Genomic DNA, 21,914 nt, shown 5'->3' on the forward strand with positions numbered 1-21,914 from the left:
GGCTTGGGACCGGAAGTGACCCAACAGGGTTTCTAGATAGCTGCCAGGACATCTGATGGTATGTGAAGTTCATGAGGCAGGTGGAGTTGTTTTGACAGTGGAAGAGCTGTGCTGTTGCTTCGGGCAGTTGCCATTCACCAGCACACTCCCTTCCCTAGGTGTCATATCCACTTTCAGACATGTGTGCTGCCAGAGCACTTGGTTTCCATGGCAGCGGGAAATGGTTTGTGTACTGAACTTGTCTTTGGCCGTGAAGTTTTGAGCGCCTTCAGTGAGGAGCTCCATGTTCGTTTTGTGTGGGTGCTCAAGCTGCTTGATTTCATTCCTCTGGGATCAATGGGCATGGGACCCGAAGTGACCCAAAGTTGCCCAACATGCCTTCCAAGGCAGCTGATTGTATGTGAAGTTCATGAGGCAGGTGGAGTTGTTTTGGCACTGGAAGAGCTGTGCTGCAGGTTTTGGCAGTTGCCATTCACCACCACACTCCCTTCCCTAGGTGTCATATCCACTTTCAGACATATGTGGTGCCAGAGCACTTGGTTTCCATGGCAGCTGGAAATGGCTTGGGCACTAAACTTGTCTTTGGCTATGGGGTTTTAAACGCCTTGAGTGAGGAGCTCCATGGTCGTTTTGCGTGGTTGCTCAAGCTGCTTGATTCCATCCCACTGGGCTCAATGGGCATGGGACCGGAAGTCACCCCACAGGGTTTCCTAGATAGCTGCCAGGACAGCTGATGGTATGTGAAGTTCATGAGGCAGGTGGAGTTGTTTTGGCAGTGGCAGAGCTGTGCTGCTGCTTCGGGCAGTTGCCATTCACTACCACACTCCCTTCCCTAGGTGTTATATCCACTTTCAGACTTATGTGGTGCCAGAGCACTTGGTTTCCATGGCAGCGGGAAATGGTTTGTGTACTGAACTTGTCTTTGGCCGTGAAGTTTTGAGCGCCTTGAGTGAGGAGCTCCATGTTCTTTTTGTGTGGGTGCTCAAGCTGCTTGATTTCATCCCACTGGGCTCAATGTGCATGGGACCGGAAGTGACCCAACAAGTTGCCCAACATGCCTTCCAAGGCAGTTGATTGTATGTGAAGTTCATTAGGCAGGCGGAGTGTTTTGGCACTGGAAGAGCTGTGCTGCTGCTTCGGGCAGTTGCCATTCACCAGCACACTCCCTTCCCTAGGTGTCATATCCACTTTCAGACATATGTGCTGCTAGAGCACTTGGTTTCCATGGCAGAGGGAAATGGCTTGGGCACTGAACTTGTCTTTGGCCATGGAGTTTGGAACGCCTTGAGTGACAAGCTCCATGTTAGTTTTGTGTGGGTGCTCAAGCTGCTTGATTCCATCCCTCTGGGCTCAATGGGCATGGGACCGGAAGTGACCCAACAGGGTTTCCTAGATAGCTGCCAGGACAGCTGATGGTATGTGAAGTTCATGAGGCAGGTGGAGTTGTTTTGGCACTTGAAGAGCTGTGCTGCTGCTTCAGGCAGTTGCCTTTCACCACCACACTCCCTTCCCTAGGTGTCATATCCACTTTCAGACATATGTGCTGCCAGAGCACTTGGTTTCCATGGCAGTGGGAAATGGCTTGGGCACTGAACTTGATTTTGGCCGTGGAGTTTTTAGCGCCTTGAGTGAGGAGCTCCATGTTCGTTTGTGTGGGTGCTCAAGCTGCTTGATTCCATCCCACTGGGCTCAATGGGCATGGGACCAGAAGTGACCCAACAGGGTTTCCTAGATAGCTGCCAGGACAGCTGATGGTATGTGAAGTTCATGAGGCAGGTGGAGTTGTTTTGGCACTGGAAGAGCTGTGCTGCTGCTTCAAGCAGTTGCCATTCACCAGCACACTCCCTTCCCTAGGTGTCATATCCACTTTCAGACATATGTGCTGCCAGAGCACTTGGTTTCCATGGCAGCGGGAAATGGCTTGGACACTGAACTTGTCTTTGGCTGTGGGCTTTTGAGCGCCTTGAGTGAGGAGCTCCATGTTAGTTTTGTGTGGGTGCTCAAGGTGCTTGATTCCATCCCACTGGGCTCAATGGGCATGGGACCAGAAGTGACCCAACAGGGCTTCCTAGATGGCTGCCAGGACAGCTGATGGTATGTGAAGTTCATGAGGCAGGTGGAGTTGTTTTGGCACTGGAAGAGCTGTGCTGCTGCTTCGGGCAGTTGCCATTCACCACCACACTCCCTTCCCTAGGTGTCATATCCACTTTCAGACATATGTGCTGCCAGAGCGCTTGGTTTCCATGGCAGCGGGAAATGGTTTGTGTACTGAACTTGTCTTTGGCCGTGAAGTTTTGAGCGCCTTGAGTGAGGAGCTCCATGTTAGTTTTGTGTGGGTGCTCAAGCTGCTTGATTTCATCCCACTGGGCTCAATGGGCATGGGACCTGAAGTGACCCAACATGTTGCCCAACATGCCTTCCAAGGCAGCTGATGGTATGTGAAGTTCATTAGGCAGGTGGAGTGTTTTGGCAGTGGAAGAGCTGTGCTGCTGCTTCGGGCAGTTGCCATTCACCAGCACACTCCCTTCCCTAGGTGTCATATCCACTTTCAGACATATGTGCTGCCAGAGCACTTGGTTTCCATGGCAGTGGGAAATGGCTTGGGCACTGAACTTGTTTTTGGCCGTGAAGTTTGGAGCGCCTTGAGTGACGAGCTCCATGTTAGTTTTGTGTGGGTGCTCAAGCTGCTTGATTCCATCCCACTGGGCTCAATGGGCATGGGACCGGAAGTGACCCAACAGGGTTTCCTAGATAGCTGCCAGGACAGCTGATGGTATGTGAAGTTCATGAGGCAGGTGGAGTTGTTTTGGCACTGGAAGAGCAGTGCTGCTGCTTCGGGCAGTTGCCATTCACCAGCAAACTCCCTTCCCTAGGTTTCCTATCCACTTCCAGACATATGTGCTGCCAGAGCACTTGGTTTCCATGGCAGTGGGAAATGGCTTGGCTACGGAACTTGTCTTTGGCCGTGAAGTTTGGAGCGCCTTGAGTTAGGAGTCCTATGTTAGTTTTGTGTGGGTGCTCAAGCTGCTTGATTTCATTCCATTGGGCTCAAAGGGCATAGGACCGGAAGGAACCAACAGAATTTCCTAGATGGCTGCCAGGACAGCTGATGGTATGTGAAGTTCATGAGGCAGGTGGAGTTGTTTTGGCACTAGAAGAGCTGTGCTGCTGCTTCAGGCAGTTGCCATTCACCACCACACTCCCTTCCCTAGGTGTCATATCCACTTTCAGACATATGTGATGCCAGAGCACTTGGTTTTCATGGCAGCGGGAAATGGCTTGTTCACTAAATTTGTCTTTTGTTGTAGGCTTTTGTGAGCCTTGAGTGAGGAGCTCCATGTTCGTTTTGTGTGGGTGCTCAACCTGCTTGATTTCATCCCACATGACTCAATGCGTATGGTACCGGAAGTGACCCAACAGGGTTTCCTAGATAGCTGCCAGGACAGCTGATGGTATGTGAAGTTCATGAGGCAGGTGGAGTTCTTTTGGCACTGGAAGAGCTGTGCTGCTGCTTCAGGCAGGTGCCATTTACCACCACACTCCCTTCCCTAGGTGTCATATCCACTTTCAGACACATGCGCTGCCAGAGCACTTGGTTTCCATGGCAGCGGGAAATGGCTTGGGCACTGAACTTGTCTTTGGCCGTGGAGTTTTGAGCGCCTTGAGTGAGGAGCTCCATTTTAGATTTGTGTGGGTGGTCAAGCTGCTTGATCTGGGCTCAATGGGCATGGGACCAGAAGTGACCCAACAGGGTTTCCAAGATAACTGCCAAGAGAGCTGATCGTATGTGAAGTTCATGAGGCAGGTGGTGTTGTTTTTGCACTGGAAGAGCTATGCTGCTGCTTCGGGCAGTTGACATTCACCACCACACTCCCTTCCCTAGGTGTCATATCCACTTTCACACGTATGTGCTGCCAGAGCACTTGGTTTCCATGGCAGCGGGAAATGGCTTGGGCAATGAACTTGTCTTTGGCTTTGGGATTTTGAGCATCTTGAGTGAGGAGCTCCATGTTCGTTTTGTGTGGGTGCTCAAGCTGCTTGATTCCATCCCACTGGGCTCAAAGGGCATGGGACCGGAAGTGACCCAACAGGGTTTCCTAGATAGCTGCCAGGACAGCTGATGGTATGTGAAGTTCATGAGGCAGGTGGAGTTGTTTGGCACTGGCAGAGCTGTGCTGCTGCTCGGGCAGTTGCCATTCACCACCACACTCCCTTCCCTAGGTGTCATATCCACTTTCAGACATATGTGCTGCCAGAGGAGTAGGTTTCCATGGCAGCGGCAAATGGCTTGGTCACTGAATTGTGTTTGGTCTTGTAGTTTTGAGCGCCTTGAGTGAGGAGCTCCATGTTAGTTTTGTGTGGGTGCTCAAGTTGCTTGATTCCATCCCACTGGGCTCAATGGGCATGGGACCGGAAGTGACCCAACAGGGTTTCCTAGATAGCTGCCAGGACAGCTGATGGTATGTGAAGTTCATGAGGCAGGTGGAGTTGTTTTGGCACTGGAAGAGCTGTGCTGCTGCTTCAGGCAGTTGCCATTCACCACCACACTCCCTTCCCTAGGTGTCTTATCCACTTTCAGACATATGTGCTGCCAGAGCACTTGGTTTCCATGGCAGCGGGAAATGGCTTGGGCACAGAACTTGTCTTTTGCCGTGGAGTTTTGAGCGCCTTGAGTGAGGAGCTCCATGTTCGTTTTGTGTGGGTGCTGAAGCTGCTTGATTCCATCCCACTGGGCTCTATGGGCATGGGACCCGAAGTGACCCAACAGGGTTTCCTAGATAGCTGCCAGGACAGCTGATGGTATGTGAAGTTCATGAGGCAGGTGGAGTTGTTTTGCAGTGGAAGAGCTGTGCTGCTGCTTCGGGCAGTTGCCATTCACCAGCACACTCCCTTCCCTAGGTGTCATATCCACTTTCAGACATATGTGCTGCCAGAGCACTTGGTTTCCATGGCAGCGGGAAATGGCTTGGGCACTGAACGTGTCTATGGCCGTGGAGTTTTGAGTGCCTTGAGTGAGGAGCTTCATGTTCGTTTTGTGTGGGTGCTGAAGCTGCTTGATTCCATCCCACTGGGCTCAATGGGCATGGGACCGGAAGTGACCCCACAGGGTTTCCTAGATAGCTGCCAGGACAGCTGATGGTAGGTGAAGTTCATGAGGCAGGTGGAGTTGTTTTGGCAGTGGAAGAGCTGTGCTGCTGCTTCGGGCAGTTGCCATTCACCAGCACACTCCCTTCCCTAGGTGTCATATCCACTTTCAGACATATGTGCTGCCAGAGCACTTTTTTTCCATGGCAGCAGGAAATGGCTTCAGCACTGAACTTGTATTTCGTCATGTAATTTTGAGCGCCTTGAGTGAGGAGCTCCATGTTCGTTTTGTGTGGGTGCTGAAGCTGCTTGATTCCATCCCACTGGGCTCAATGGGCATGGGACCGGAAGTGACCCAACAGGGTTTCCTAGATAGCTGCCAGGACAGCTGATGGTATGTGAAGTTCATGAGGCAGGTGGATTTGTTATGGCAGTGGAAGAGCTGGGCTGCTGCTTCAGGCAGTTGCCATTCACCAGCACACTCCCTTCCCTAGGTGTCATATCCACTTTCAGACATATGTGCTGCCAGAGCACTTGGTTTCCATGGCAGCGGGAAATGGCTTGGGCACTGAACTAGTCTTTCGCCATGTAATTTTGAGCGCCTTGAGTGAGGAGCTCCATGTTCATTTTGTGTGGGTGCTGAAGCTGCTTGATTCCATCCCACTGGGCTCAATGGGCATGGGACCGGAAGTGACCCAACAGGGTTTCCTAGATAGCTGCCAGGACAGCTGATGGTATGTGAAGTTCATGAGGCAGGTGGAGTTGTTTTGGCACTGGAAGAGCTGTGCTGCTGCTTCAGGCAGTTGCCATTCGCCACCACACTCCCTTCCCTAGGTGTCATATCCACTTTCAGACATATGTGCTGCCAGAGCACTTGGTTTCCATGGCAGTGGGAAATGGCTTGGGCCCTGAACTTGTCTTTGGCCGTGGAGTTTTTAGCGCCTTGAGTGAGGAGCTCCATGTTCGTTTTGTGTGTGTGCTCAAGCTGCTTGATTCCATCCCACTGGGCTCAATGGGCATGGGACCGGAAGTGACCCAACAGGGTTTCCTAGATAGCTGCCAGGACAGCTGATGGTATGTGAAGTTCATGAGGCAGGTGGAGTTGTTTTGGCACTGGAAGAGCTGTGCTGCTGCTTCAGGCAGTAGCCATTCACCAGCACATTCCCATCCCTAGGTGTCATATCCACTTTCAGACATATGTGCTGCCAGAGCACTTGGTTTCCATGGCAGCGGGAAATGGCTTGGGCACTGAACTTGTCTTTTGCCATGTAATTTTGAGTGCCTTGAGTGAGGAACTCCATGTTAGTTTTGTGTGGGTGCTGAAGCTGCTTGATTCCATCCCACTGGGCTCAATGGGCATGGGACCGGAAGTGACCCAACAGGGTTTCCTAGATAGCTGCCAGGACAGCTGATGGTATGTGAAGTTCATGAGGCAGGTGGAGTTGTTTTGGCAGTGGAAGAGCTGTGCTGCTGCTTCGGGCAGTTGCCATTCACCAGCACACTCCCTTCCCTAGGTGTCATATCCACTTTCAGACATATGTGCTGCCAGAGCACTTGGTTTCCATGGCAGCGGGAAATGGCTTGGGCACTGAACTTGTCTTTTGACATGTAATTTTGAGCGCCTTGAGTGAGGAGCTCCATGTTCGTTTTGTGTGTGTGCTGAAGCTGCTTGATTCCATCCCACTGGGCTCAATGGGCATGGGACCGGAAGTGACCCAACAGGGTTTCCTAGATAGCTGCCAGGACAGCTGATGCTATGTGAAGTTCATGAGGCAGTTGGAGTTGTTTTGGCACTGGAAGAGCTGTGCTGCTGCTTCGGGCAGTTGCCATTCACCAGCACACTCCCTTCCCTAGGTGTCATATCCACTTTCAGACATATGTGCTGCCAGAGCACTTGGTTTCCATGGCAGCGGGAAATGGCTTGGGCACTGAACTTGTCTTTGGCCGTGAAGTTTTGAGCGCCTTGAGTGAGGAGCTCCATGTTCGTTTTGTGTGGGTGCTGAAGCTGCTTGATTCCATCCCACTGGGCTCAATGGGCATGGGACCGGAAGTGACCCAACAGGGTTTCCTAGATAGCTGCCAGGACAGCTGATGGTATGTGAAGTTCATGAGGCAGGTGGAGTTGTTTTGGCACTGGAAGAGCTGTGCTGCTGCTTCGGGCAGTTGCCATTCACCAGCACACTCCCTTCCCTAGGTGTCATATCCACTTTCAGACATATGTGTTGCCAGAGCACTTGGTTTCCATGGCAGCGGGAAATGGCTTGGGCACTGAACTTGTCTTTGGCCATGTAATTTTGAGCGCCTTGAGTGAGGAGCTCCATGTTCGTTTTGTGTGGGTGCTGAAGCTGCTTGATTCCATCCCACTGGGCTGAATGGGCATGGGACCGGAAGTGACCCAACAGGGTTTCCTAGATAGCTGCCAGGACAGCTGATGGTATGTGAAGTTCATGAGGCAGGTGGAGTTGTTTTGGCAGTGGAAGAGCTGTGCTGCTGCTTCGGGAAGTTGCCATTCACCAGCACACTCCCTTCCCTAGGTGTCATATCCACTTTCAGACATATGTGCTGCCAGAGCACTTGGTTTCCATGGCAGCGGGAAATGGCTTGGGCACTGAACTTGTCTTTGGCTGTGGGCTTTTGAGTGCCTTGAGTGAGGAGCTCCATGTTCGTTTTGTGTGTGTGCTCAAGCTGCTTGATTCCATCCCACTGGGCTCAATGGGCATGGGACCGGAAGTGACCCAACAGGGTTTCCTAGATAGCTGCCAGGACAGCTGATGGTATGTGAAGTTCATGAGGTAAGTGGAATTGTTTTGGCAGTGGAAGAGCTGTGCTGCTGCTTTGGGCAGTTGCCATTCACCAGCACACTCCCTTCCCTAGGTGTCATATCCACTTTCAGACATATGTGCTGCCAGAGCACTTGGTTTCCATGGCAGCAGGAAATGGCTTGGGCACTGAACTTGTCTTTGGCCGTGGAGTTTTTAGCGCCTTGCGTGAGGAGCTCCATGTTCGTTTTGTGTGGGTGCTGAAGCTGCTTGATTCCATCCCACTGGGCTCAATGGGCATGGGACCGGAAGTGACCCAACAGGGTTTCCTAGATAGCTGCCAGGACAGCTGATGCTATGTGAAGTTCATGAGGCAGGTGGAGTTGTTTTGGCAGTGGAAGAGCTGTGCTGCTGCTTCGGGCAGTTGCCATTCACCAGCACACTCCCTTCCCTAGGTGTCATATCCACTTTCAGACATATGTGCTGCCAGAGCACTTGGTTTCCATGGCAGCGGGAAATGCCTTGGGCACTGAACTTGTCTTTCGCCATGTAATTTTGAGCGCCTTGAGTGAGGAGCTCCATGTTCGTTTTGTGTGGGTGCTCAAGCTGCTTGATTCCATCCCACTGGGCTCAATGGGCATGGAACCGGAAGTGACCCAACAGGGTTTCCTAGATAGCTGCCAGGACAGCTGATGGTATGTGAAGTTCATGAGGCAGGTGGAGTTGGTTTGGCAGTGGAAGAGCTGTGCTGCTGCTTCGGGCAGTTGCCATTCACCAGCACACTCCCTTCCCTAGGTGTCATATCCACTTTCAGACATATGTGCTGCCAGAGCACTTGGTTTCCATGGCAGCGGGAAATGGCTTCAACACTGAACTTGTCTTTGGCCGTGGAGTTTTGAGCGCCTTGAGTGAGGAGCTCCATGTTCGTTTTGTGTGGGTGCTGAAGCTGCTTGATTCCATCCCACTGGGCTCAATGGGCATGGGACCGGAAGTGACCCAACAGGGTTTCCTAGATAGCTGCCAGGACAGCTGATGGTATGTGAAGTTCATGAGGCAGTTGGAGTTGTTTTGGCACTGGAAGAGCTGTGCTGCTGCTTTGGGCAGTTGCCATTCACCAGCACACTCCCTTCCCTAGGTGTCATATCCACTTTCACACATATGTGCTGCCAGAGCACTTGGTTTCCATTGCAGAGGGAAATGGCTTGGGCACTGAACTTGTCTTTCGCCATGTAATTTTGAGTGCCTTGAGTGAGGAGCTCCATGTTCGTTTTGTGTGTGTGCTCAAGCTGCTTGATTCCATCCCACTGGGCTCAATGGGCATGGAACCGGAAGTGACCCAACAGGGTTTCCTAGATAGCTGCCAGGACAGCTGATGGTATGTGAAGTTCATGAGGCAGGTGGAGTTGTTTTGCAGTGGAAGAGCTGTGCTGCTGCTTCAGGCAGTTGCCATTCACCAGCACACTCCCATCCCTAGGTGTCATATCCACTTTCAGACATATGTGCTGCCAGAGCACTTGGTTTCCATTGAAGCGGGAAATGGCTTGGGCACTGAACTTGTCTTTGGCCGTGGAGTTTTGAGCGCCTTGAGTGAGGAGCTCCATGTTAGATTTGTGTGTGTGCTGAAGCTGCTTGATTCCATCCCACTGGGCTCAATGGGCATGGGACCGGAAGTGACCCAACAGGGTTTCCTAGATAGCTGCCAGGACAGCTGATGGTATGTGAAGTTCATGAGGCAGGTGGAGTTGTTTTGGCACTGGAAGAGCTGTGCTGCTGCTTCAGGCAGTTGCCATTCACCAGCACACTCCCTTCCCTAGGTGTCATATCCACTTTCACACATATGTGCTGCCAGAGCACTTGGTTTCCATGGCAGCGGGAAATGGCTTGGGCACTGAACTTGTCTTTGGCCGTGGAGTTTTGAGCGCCTTGAGTGAGGAGCTCCATGTTCGTTTTGTGTGTGTGCTCAAGCTGCTTGATTCCATCCCACTGGGCTCAATGGGCATGGGACCGGAAGTGACCCAACAGGGTTTCCTAGATAGCTGCCAGGACAGCTGATGGTATGTGAAGTTCATGAGGCAGGTGGAGTTGTTTTGGCAGTGGAAGAGCTGTGCTGCTGCTTCGGGCAGTTGCCATTCACCACCACACTCCCTTGCCTAGGTGTCATATCCACTTTCAGACACATGTGCTGCCAGAGCACTTGGTTTCCATGGCAGCGGGAAATGGCTTGGGCAATGAACTTGTCTTTCGCCATGTAGTTTTGAGCGCCTTGAGTGAGGAGCTCCATGTTCGTTTTGTGTGGGTGCTGAAGCTGCTTGATTCCATCCCACTGGGCTCAATGGGCATGGGACTCGAAGTGAGCCAACAGGGTTTCCTAGATAGCTGCCAGGACAGCTGATGGTATGTGAAGTTCATGAGGTAAGTGGAATTGTTTTGGCAGTGGAAGAGCTGTGCTGCTGCTTTGGGCAGTTGCCATTCACCAGCACACTCCCTTCCCTAGGTGTCATATCCACTTTCAGACATATGTGCTGCCAGAGCACTTGGTTTCCATGGCAGCAGGAAATGGCTTGGGCACTGAACTTGTCTTTGGCCGTGGAGTTTTTAGCGCCTTGCGTGAGGAGCTCCATGTTCGTTTTGTGTGGGTGCTGAAGCTGCTTGATTCCATCCCACTGGGCTCAATGGGCATGGGACCGGAAGTGACCCAACAGGGTTTCCTAGATAGCTGCCAGGACAGCTGATGCTATGTGAAGTTCATGAGGCAGGTGGAGTTGTTTTGGCAGTGGAAGAGCTGTGCTGCTGCTTCGGGCAGTTGCCATTCACCAGCACACTCCCTTCCCTAGGTGTCATATCCACTTTCAGACATATGTGCTGCCAGAGCACTTGGTTTCCATGGCAGCGGGAAATGCCTTGGGCACTGAACTTGTCTTTCGCCATGTAATTTTGAGCGCCTTGAGTGAGGAGCTCCATGTTCGTTTTGTGTGGGTGCTCAAGCTGCTTGATTCCATCCCACTGGGCTCAATGGGCATGGAACCGGAAGTGACCCAACAGGGTTTCCTAGATAGCTGCCAGGACAGCTGATGGTATGTGAAGTTCATGAGGCAGGTGGAGTTGTTTTGGCAGTGGAAGAGCTGTGCTGCTGCTTCGGGCAGTTGCCATTCACCAGCACACTCCCTTCCCTAGGTGTCATATCCACTTTCAGACATATGTGCTGCCAGAGCACTTGGTTTCCATGGCAGCGGGAAATGGCTTCAACACTGAACTTGTCTTTGGCCGTGGAGTTTTGAGCGCCTTGAGTGAGGAGCTCCATGTTCGTTTTGTGTGGGTGCTGAAGCTGCTTGATTCCATCCCACTGGGCTCAATGGGCATGGGACCGGAAGTGACCCAACAGGGTTTCCTAGATAGCTGCCAGGACAGCTGATGGTATGTGAAGTTCATGAGGCAGTTGGAGTTGTTTTGGCACTGGAAGAGCTGTGCTGCTGCTTTGGGCAGTTGCCATTCACCAGCACACTCCCTTCCCTAGGTGTCCTATCCACTTTCACACATATGTGCTGCCAGAGCACTTGGTTTCCATTGCAGAGGGAAATGGCTTGGGCACTGAACTTGTCTTTCGCCATGTAATTTTGAGTGCCTTGAGTGAGGAGCTCCATGTTCGTTTTGTGTGTGTGCTCAAGCTGCTTGATTCCATCCCACTGGGCTCAATGGGCATGGAACCGGAAGTGACCCAACAGGGTTTCCTAGATAGCTGCCAGGACAGCTGATGGTATGTGAAGTTCATGAGGCAGGTGGAGTTGTTTTGCAGTGGAAGAGCTGTGCTGCTGCTTCAGGCAGTTGCCATTCACCAGCACACTCCCATCCCTAGGTGTCATATCCACTTTCAGACATATGTGCTGCCAGAGCACTTGGTTTCCATTGAAGCGGGAAATGGCTTGGGCACTGAACTTGTCTTTGGCCGTGGAGTTTTGAGCGCCTTGAGTGAGGAGCTCCATGTTAGATTTGTGTGTGTGCTGAAGCTGCTTGATTCCATCCCACTGGGCTCAATGGGCATGGGACCGGAAGTGACCCAACAGGGTTTCCTAGATAGCTGCCAGGACAGCTGATGGTATGTGAAGTTCATGAGGCAGGTGGAGTTGTTTTGGCACTGGAAGAGCTGTGCTGCTGCTTCAGGCAGTTGCCATTCACCAGCACACTCCCTTCCCTAGGTGTCATATCCACTTTCACACATATGTGCTGCCAGAGCACTTGGTTTCCATGGCAGCGGGAAATGGCTTGGGCACTGAACTTGTCTTTGGCCGTGGAGTTTTGAGCGCCTTGAGTGAGGAGCTCCATGTTCGTTTTGTGTGTGTGCTCAAGCTGCTTGATTCCATCCCACTGGGCTCAATGGGCATGGGACCGGAAGTGACCCAACAGGGTTTCCTAGATAGCTGCCAGGACAGCTGATGGTATGTGAAGTTCATGAGGCAGGTGGAGTTGTTTTGGCAGTGGAAGAGCTGTGCTGCTGCTTCGGGCAGTTGCCATTCACCACCACACTCCCTTGCCTAGGTGTCATATCCACTTTCAGACACATGTGCTGCCAGAGCACTTGGTTTCCATGGCAGCGGGAAATGGCTTGGGCAATGAACTTGTCTTTCGCCATGTAGTTTTGAGCGCCTTGAGTGAGGAGCTCCATGTTCGTTTTGTGTGGGTGCTGAAGCTGCTTGATTCCATCCCACTGGGCTCAATGGGCATGGGACTCGAAGTGAGCCAACAGGGTTTCCTAGATAGCTGCCAGGACAGCTGATGGTATGTGAAGTTCATGAGGCAGGTGGAGTTGTTTTGGCAGTGGAAGAGCTGTGCTGCTGCTTCGGGCAGTTGCCATTCACCAGCACACTCCCTTCCCTAGGTGTCATATCCACTTTCAGACATATGTGCTGCCAGAGCACTTGGTTTCCATGGCAGTGGGAAATGGCTTGGGCACTGAACTTGTCTTTTGCCGTGAAGTTTTGAGTGCCTTGAGTGAGGAGCTCCATGTTCGTTTTGTGTGTGTGCTGAAGCTGCTTGATTCCATTCCACTGGGCTCAATGGGCATGGGACCGGAAGTGACCCAACAGGGTTTCCTAGATAGCTGCCAGGACAGCTGATGATATGTGAAGTTCATGAGGCAGGTGGAGTTGTTTTGGCAGTGGAAGAGCTGTGCTGCTGCTTCGGGCAGTTGCCATTCACCAACACACTCCCTTGCCTAGGTGTCATATCCACTTTCAGACACATGTGCTGCCAGAGCACTTGGTTTCCATGGCAGCGGGAAATGGCTTGGGCAATGAACTTGTCTTTCGCCATGTAGTTTTGAGCGCCTTGAGTGAGGAGCTCCATGTTCGTTTTGTGTGGGTGCTGAAGCTGCTTGATTCCATCCCACTGGGCTCAATGGGCATGGGACTCGACGTGAGCCAACAGGGTTTCCTAGATAGCTGCCAGGACAGCTGATGGTATGTGAAGTTCATGAGGCAGGTGGAGTTGTTTTGGCAGTGGAAGAGCTGTGCTGCTGCTTCGGGCAGTTGCCATTCACCAGCACACTCCCTTCCCTAGGTGTCATATCCACTTTCAGACATATGTGCTGCCAGAGCACTTGGTTTCCATGGCAGTGGGAAATGGCTTGGGCACTGAACTTGTCTTTTGCCGTGAAGTTTTGAGTGCCTTGAGTGAGGAGCTCCATGTTCGTTTTGTGTGGGTGCTGAAGCTGCTTGATTCCATCCCACTGGGCTCAATGGGCATGGGACCGGAAGTGAGCCAACAGGGTTTCCTAGATAGCTGCCAGGACAGCTGATGGTATGTGAAGTTCATGAGGCAGGTGGAGTTGTTTTGGCAGTGGAAGAGCTGTGCTGCTGCTTCGGGCAGTTGCCATTCACCACCACAATCCCTTCCCTAGGTGTCATATCCACTTTCAGACATATGTGCTGCCAGAGCACTTGGTTTCCATTGCAGAGGGAAATGGCTTGGGCACTGAACTTGTCTTTCGCCATGTAATTTTGAGCGCCTTGAGTGAGGAGCTCCATGTTCGTTTTGTGTGGGTGCTGAAGCTGCTTGATTCCATCCCACTGGGCTCAATGGGCATGGGACCTGAAGTGAGCCAACAGGGTTTCCTAGATAGCTGCCAGGACAGCTGATGGTATGTGAAGTTCATGAGGCAGGTGGAGTTGTTTTGGCACTGGAAGAGCTGTGCTGCTGCTTCAGGCAGTTGCCATTCACCAGCACACTCCCTTCCCTAGGTGTCATATCCACTTTCAGACATATGTGCTGCCAGAGCTCTTGGTTTCCATGGCAGCGGGAAATGGCTTGGGCACTGAACTTATCGTTCGCCATGTAATTTTGAGCGCCTTGAGTGAGGAGCTCCATGTTCATTTTGTGTGGGTGCTCAAGCTGCTTGATTCCATCCCACTGGGCTCAATGGGCATGGGACCGGAAGTGACCCAACAGGGTTTCCTAGATAGCTGCCAGGACAGCTGATGGTATGTGAAGTTCATGAGGCAGGTGGAGTTGTTTTGGCAGTGGAAGAGCTGTGCTGCTGCTTCGGGCAGTTGCCATTCACCAACACACTCCCTTCCCTAGGTGTCATATCCACTTTCAGACATATGTGCTGCCAGAGCACTTGGTTTCCATGGCAGCAGGAAATGGCTTGGGCACTGAACTTGTCTTTGGCCGTGGAGTTTTGAGCGCCTTGAGTGAGGAGCTCCATGTTCGTTTTGTGTGGGTGCTGAAGCTGCTTGATTCCATCCCACTGGGCTCAATGGGCATGGGACCGGAAGGGACCCAACAGGGTTTCCTAGATAGCTGCCAGGACAGCTGATGGTATGTGAAGTTCATGAGGCAGGTGGAGTTGTTTTGGCACTGGAAGAGCTGTGCTGCTGCTTCAGGCAGTTGCCATTCACCAGCACACTCCCTTCCCTAGGTGTCATATCCACTTTCAGACATATGTGCTGCCAGAGCACTTGGTTTCCATGGTAGCAGGAAATGGCTTGGGCACTGAACTTGTCTTTCGCCATGTAATTTTGAGCGCCTTGAGTGAGGAGCTCCATGTTCGTTTTGTGTGGGTGCTGAAGCTGCTTGATTCCATCCCACTGGGCTCAATGGGCATGGGACCGGAAGTGAGCCAACAGGGTTTCCTAGATAGCTGCCAGGACAGCTGATGGTATGTGAAGTTCATGAGGCAGGTGGAGTTGTTTTGGCAGTGGAAGAGCTGTGCTGCTGCTTCGGGCAGTTGCCATTCACCACCACAATCCCTTCCCTAGGTGTCATATCCACTTTCAGACATATGTGCTGCCAGAGCACTTGGTTTCCATTGCAGAGGGAAATGGCTTGGGCACTGAACTTGTCTTTCGCCATGTAATTTTGAGCGCCTTGAGTGAGGAGCTCCATGTTCGTTTTGTGTGGGTGCTGAAGCTGCTTGATTCCATCCCACTGGGCTCAATGGGCATGGGACCTGAAGTGAGCCAACAGGGTTTCCTAGATAGCTGCCAGGACAGCTGATGGTATGTGAAGTTCATGAGGCAGGTGGAGTTGTTTTGGCACTGGAAGAGCTGTGCTGCTGCTTCGGGCAGTTGCCATTCACCAGCACACTCCCTTCCCTAGGTGTCATATCCACTTTCAGACATATGTGCTGCCAGAGCTCTTGGTTTCCATGGCAGCGGGAAATGGCTTGGGCACTGAACTTATCGTTCGCCATGTAATTTTGAGCGCCTTGAGTGAGGAGCTCCATGTTCATTTTGTGTGGGTGCTCAAGCTGCTTGATTCCATCCCACTGGGCTCAATGGGCATGGGACCGGAAGTGACCCAACAGGGTTTCCTAGATAGCTGCCAGGACAGCTGATGGTATGTGAAGTTCATGAGGCAGGTGGAGTTGTTTTGGCAGTGGAAGAGCTGTGCTGCTGCTTCGGGCAGTTGCCATTCACCAACACACTCCCTTCCCTAGGTGTCATATCCACTTTCAGACATATGTGCTGCCAGAGCACTTGGTTTCCATGGCAGCAGGAAATGGCTTGGGCACTGAACTTGTCTTTGGCCGTGGAGTTTTGAGCGCCTTGAGTGAGGAGCTCCATGTTCGTTTTGTGTGGGTGCTGAAGCTGCTTGATTCCATCCCACTGGGCTCAATGGGCATGGGACCGGAAGTGACCCAACAGGGTTTCCTAGATAGCTGCCAGGACAGCTGATGGTATGTGAAGTTCATGAGGCAGGTGGAGTTGTTTTGGCAGTGGAAGAGCTGTGCTGCTGCTTCGGGCAGTTGCCATTCACCAACACACTCCCTTCCCTAGGTGTCATATCCACTTTCAGACATATGTGCTGCCAGAGCACTTGGTTTCCATGGCAGCGGGAAATGGCTTGGGCACTGAACTTGTCTTTGGCCGTGGAGTTTTGAGCGCCTTGAGTGAGGAGCTCCATGTTCATTTTGTGTGGGTGCTCAAGCTGCTTGATTCCATCCCACTGGGCTCAATGGGCATGGGACCGGAAGTGACCCAACAGGGTTTCCTAGATAGCTGCCAGGACAGCTGATGGTATGTGAAGTTCATGAGGCAGGTGGAGTTGTTTTGGCAGTGGAAGAGCTGTGCTGCTGCTTCGGGCAGTTGCCATTCACCAGCACACTCCCTTCCCTAGGTGTCATATCCACTTTCAGACATATGTGCTGCCAGAGCACTTGCTTTCCATGGCAGCAGGAAATGGCTTGGGCACGGAACTTGTCTTTCGCCGTGGAGTTTTGAGCGCCTTGAGTGAGGAGCTCCATGTTCGTTTTGTGTGGGTGCTGAAGCTGCTTGATTCCATCCCACTGGGCTCAATGGGCATGGGACCGGAAGTGAGCCAACAGGGTTTCCTAGATAGCTGCCAGGACAGCTGATGGTATGTGAAGTTCATGAGGTAGTTGGAGTTGTTTTGGCAGTGGAAGAGCTGTGCTGCTGCTTCAGGCAGTTGCCATTCACCAGCACACTCCCTTCCCTAGGTGTCATATCCACTTTCAGACATATGTGCTGCCAGAGCACTTGGTTTCCATGGTAGCAGGAAATGGCTTGGGCACTGAACTTGTCTTTCGCCATGTAATTTTGAGTGCCTTGAGTGAGGAGCTCCATGTTCGTTTTGTGTGTGTGCTCAAGCTGCTTGATTCCATCCCACTGGGCTCAATGGGCATGGAACCGGAAGTGACCCAACAGGGTTTCCTAGATAGCTGCCAGGACAGCTGATGGTATGTGAAGTTCATGAGGCAGGTGGAGTTGTTTTGCAGTGGAAGAGCTGTGCTGCTGCTTCAGGCAGTTGCCATTCACCAGCACACTCCCATCCCTAGGTGTCATATCCACTTTCAGACATATGTGCTGCCAGAGCACTTGGTTTCCATTGAAGCGGGAAATGGCTTGGGCACTGAACTTGTCTTTGGCCGTGGAGTTTTGAGCGCCTTGAGTGAGGAGCTCCATGTTAGATTTGTGTGTGTGCTGAAGCTGCTTGATTCCATCCCACTGGGCTCAATGGGCATGGGACCGGAAGTGAGCCAACAGGGTTTCCTAGATAGCTGCCAGGACAGCTGATGGTATGTGAAGTTCATGAGGCAGGTGGAGTTGTTTTGGCAGTGGAAGAGCTGTGCTGCTGCTTCGGGCAGTTGCCATTCACCAGCACACTCCCTTCCCTAGGTGTCATATCCACTTTCACACATATGTGCTGCCAGAGCACTTGGTTTCCATGGCAGCGGGAAATGGCTTGGGCACTGAACTTGTCTTTGGCCGTGGAGTTTTGAGCGCCTTGAGTGAGGAGCTCCATGTTCGTTTTGTGTGTGTGCTCAAGCTGCTTGATTCCATCCCACTGGGCTCAATGGGCATGGGACCGGAAGTGACCCAACAGGGTTTCCTAGATAGCTGCCAGGACAGCTGATGGTATGTGAAGTTCATGAGGCAGGTGGAGTTGTTTTGGCAGTGGAAGAGCTGTGCTGCTGCTTCGGGCAGTTGCCATTCACCAGCACACTCCCTTCCCTAGGTGTCATATCCACTTTCAGACACATGTGCTGCCAGAGCACTTGGTTTCCATGGCAGCGGGAAATGGCTTGGGCAATGAACTTGTCTTTCGCCATGTAGTTTTGAGCGCCTTGAGTGAGGAGCTCCATGTTCGTTTTGTGTGGGTGCTGAAGCTGCTTGATTCCATCCCACTGGGCTCAATGGGCATGGGACTCGAAGTGAGCCAACAGGGTTTCCTAGATAGCTGCCAGGACAGCTGATGGTATGTGAAGTTCATGAGGCAGGTGGAGTTGTTTTGGCAGTGGAAGAGCTGTGCTGCTGCTTTGGGCAGTTGCCATTCACCAGCACACTCCCTTCCCTAGGTGTCATATCCACTTTCAGACATATGTGCTGCCAGAGCACTTGGTTTCCATGGCAGTGGGAAATGGCTTGGGCACTGAACTTGTCTTTTGCCGTGAAGTTTTGAGTGCCTTGAGTGAGGAGCTCCATGTTCGTTTTGTGTGTGTGCTGAAGCTGCTTGATTCCATCCCACTGGGCTCAATGGGCATGGGACCGGAAGTGACCCAACAGGGTTTCCTAGATAGCTGCCAGGACAGCTGATGATATGTGAAGTTCATGAGGCAGGTGGAGTTGTTTTGGCAGTGGAAGAGCTGTGCTGCTGCTTCGGGCAGTTGCCATTCACCAACACACTCCCTTGCCTAGGTGTCATATCCACTTTCAGACACATGTGCTGCCAGAGCACTTGGTTTCCATGGCAGCGGGAAATGGCTTGGGCAATGAACTTGTCTTTCGCCATGTAGTTTTGAGCGCCTTGAGTGAGGAGCTCCATGTTCGTTTTGTGTGGGTGCTGAAGCTGCTTGATTCCATCCCACTGGGCTCAATGGGCATGGGACTCGAAGTGAGCCAACAGGGTTTCCTAGATAGCTGCCAGGACAGCTGATGGTATGTGAAGTTCATGAGGCAGGTGGAGTTGTTTTGGCAGTGGAAGAGCTGTGCTGCTGCTTCGGGCAGTTGCCATTCACCACCACACTCCCTTCCCTAGGTGTCATATCCACTTTCAGACATATGTGCTGCCAGAGCACTTGGTTTCCATGGCAGTGGGAAATGGCTTGGGCACTGAACTTGTCTTTTGCCGTGAAGTTTTGAGTGCCTTGAGTGAGGAGCTCCATGTTCGTTTTGTGTGGGTGCTGAAGCTGCTTGATTCCATCCCACTGGGCTCAATGGGCATGGGACCGGAAGTGAGCCAACAGGGTTTCCTAGATAGCTGCCAGGACAGCTGATGGTATGTGAAGTTCATGAGGCAGGTGGAGTTGTTTTGGCAGTGGAAGAGCTGTGCTGCTGCTTCGGGCAGTTGCCATTCACCAGCACACTCCCTTCCCTAGGTGTCATATCCACTTTCAGACATATGTGCTGCCAGAGCACTTGGTTTCCATTGCAGAGGGAAATGGCTTGGGCACTGAACTTGTCTTTGGCCGTGGAGTTTTGAGCGCCTTGAGTGAGGAGCTCCATGTTCGTTTTGTGTGGGTGCTGAAGCTGCTTGATTCCATCCCACTGGGCTCAATGGGCATGGGACCTGAAGTGAGCCAACAGGGTTTCCTAGATAGCTGCCAGGACAGCTGATGGTATGTGAAGTTCATGAGGCAGGTGGAGTTGTTTTGGCACTGGAAGAGCTGTGCTGCTGCTTCAGGCAGTTGCCATTCACCAGCACACTCCCTTCCCTAGGTGTCATATCCACTTTCAGACATATGTGCTGCCAGAGCTCTTGGTTTCCATGGCAGCGGGAAATGGCTTGGGCACTGAACTTATCGTTCGCCATGTAATTTTGAGCGCCTTGAGTGAGGAGCTCCATGTTCATTTTGTGTGGGTGCTCAAGCTGCTTGATTCCATCCCACTGGGCTCAATGGGCATGGGACCGGAAGTGACCCAACAGGGTTTCCTAGATAGCTGCCAGGACAGCTGATGGTATGTGAAGTTCATGAGGCAGGTGGAGTTGTTTTGGCAGTGGAAGAGCTGTGCTGCTGCTTCGGGCAGTTGCCATTCACCAACACACTCCCTTCCCTAGGTGTCATATCCACTTTCAGACATATGTGCTGCCAGAGCACTTGGTTTCCATGGCAGCAGGAAATGGCTTGGGCACTGAACTTGTCTTTGGCCGTGGAGTTTTGAGCGCCTTGAGTGAGGAGCTCCATGTTCGTTTTGTGTGGGTGCTGAAGCTGCTTGATTCCATCCCCCTGGGCTCAATGGGCATGGGACCGGAAGGGACCCAACAGGGTTTCCTAGATAGCTGCCAGGACAGCTGATGGTATGTGAAGTTCATGAGGCAGGTGGAGTTGTTTTGGCAGTGGAAGAGCTGTGCTGCTGCTTCAGGCAGTTGCCATTCACCAGCACACTCCCTTCCCTAGGTGTCATATCCACTTTCAGACATATGTGCTGCCAGAGCACTTGGTTTCCATGGTAGGAGGAAATGGCTTGGGCACTGAACTTGTCTTTCGCCATGTAATTTTGAGCGCCTTGAGTGAGGAGCTCCATGTTCGTTTTGTGTGGGTGCTGAAGCTGCTTGATTCCATCCCACTGGGCTCAATGGGCATGGGACCGGAAGTGAGCCAACAGGGTTTCCTAGATAGCTGCCAGGACAGCTGATGGTATGTGAAGTTCATGAGGCAGGTGGAGTTGTTTTGGCAGTGGAAGAGCTGTGCTGCTGCTTCGGGCAGTTGCCATTCACCACCACAATCCCTTCCCTAGGTGTCATATCCACTTTCAGACATATGTGCTGCCAGAGCACTTGGTTTCCATTGCAGAGGGAAATGGCTTGGGCACTGAACTTGTCTTTCGCCATGTAATTTTGAGCGCCTTGAGTGAGGAGCTCCATGTTCGTTTTGTGTGGGTGCTGAAGCTGCTTGATTCCATCCCACTGGGCTCAATGGGCATGGGACCTGAAGTGAGCCAACAGGGTTTCCTAGATAGCTGCCAGGACAGCTGATGGTATGTGAAGTTCATGAGGCAGGTGGAGTTGTTTTGGCAGTGGAAGAGCTGTGCTGCTGCTTCGGGCAGTTGCCATTCACCAGCACACTCCCTTCCCTAGGTGTCATATCCACTTTCAGACATATGTGCTGCCAGAGCTCTTGGTTTCCATGGCAGCGGGAAATGGCTTGGGCACTGAACTTATCGTTCGCCATGTAATTTTGAGCGCCTTGAGTGAGGAGCTCCATGTTCATTTTGTGTGGGTGCTCAAGCTGCTTGATTCCATCCCACTGGGCTCAATGGGCATGGGACCGGAAGTGACCCAACAGGGTTTCCTAGATAGCTGCCAGGACAGCTGATGGTATGTGAAGTTCATGAGGCAGGTGGAGTTGTTTTGGCAGTGGAAGAGCTGTGCTGCTGCTTCGGGCAGTTGCCATTCACCAACACACTCCCTTCCCTAGGTGTCATATCCACTTTCAGACATATGTGCTGCCAGAGCACTTGGTTTCCATGGCAGCAGGAAATGGCTTGGGCACTGAACTTGTCTTTGGCCGTGGAGTTTTGAGCGCCTTGAGTGAGGAGCTCCATGTTCGTTTTGTGTGGGTGCTGAAGCTGCTTGATTCCATCCCACTGGGCTCAATGGGCATGGGACCGGAAGTGACCCAACAGGGTTTCCTAGATAGCTGCCAGGACAGCTGATGGTATGTGAAGTTCATGAGGCAGGTGGAGTTGTTTTGGCAGTGGAAGAGCTGTGCTGCTGCTTCGGGCAGTTGCCATTCACCACCACACTCCCTTCCCTAGGTGTCATATCCACTTTCAGACATATGTGCTGCCAGAGCACTTGGTTTCCATGGCAGCGGGAAATGGCTTGGGCACTGAACTTGTCTTTGGCCGTGGAGTTTTGAGCGCCTTGAGTGAGGAGCTCCATGTTCATTTTGTGTGGGTGCTCAAGCTGCTTGATTCCATCCCACTGGGCTCAATGGGCATGGGACCGGAAGTGACCCAACAGGGTTTCCTAGATAGCTGCCAGGACAGCTGATGGTATGTGAAGTTCATGAGGCAGGTGGAGTTGTTTTGGCAGTGGAAGAGCTGTGCTGCTGCTTCGGGCAGTTGCCATTCACCACCACACAGAGTTCCCTAGGTGTCATATCCACTTTCA

The sequence above is a fragment of the Ochotona princeps genome, chromosome 1 (genome assembly GCF_030435755.1).
Source record: "Ochotona princeps isolate mOchPri1 chromosome 1, mOchPri1.hap1, whole genome shotgun sequence".
Taxonomy (NCBI): domain Eukaryota; kingdom Metazoa; phylum Chordata; class Mammalia; order Lagomorpha; family Ochotonidae; genus Ochotona; species Ochotona princeps.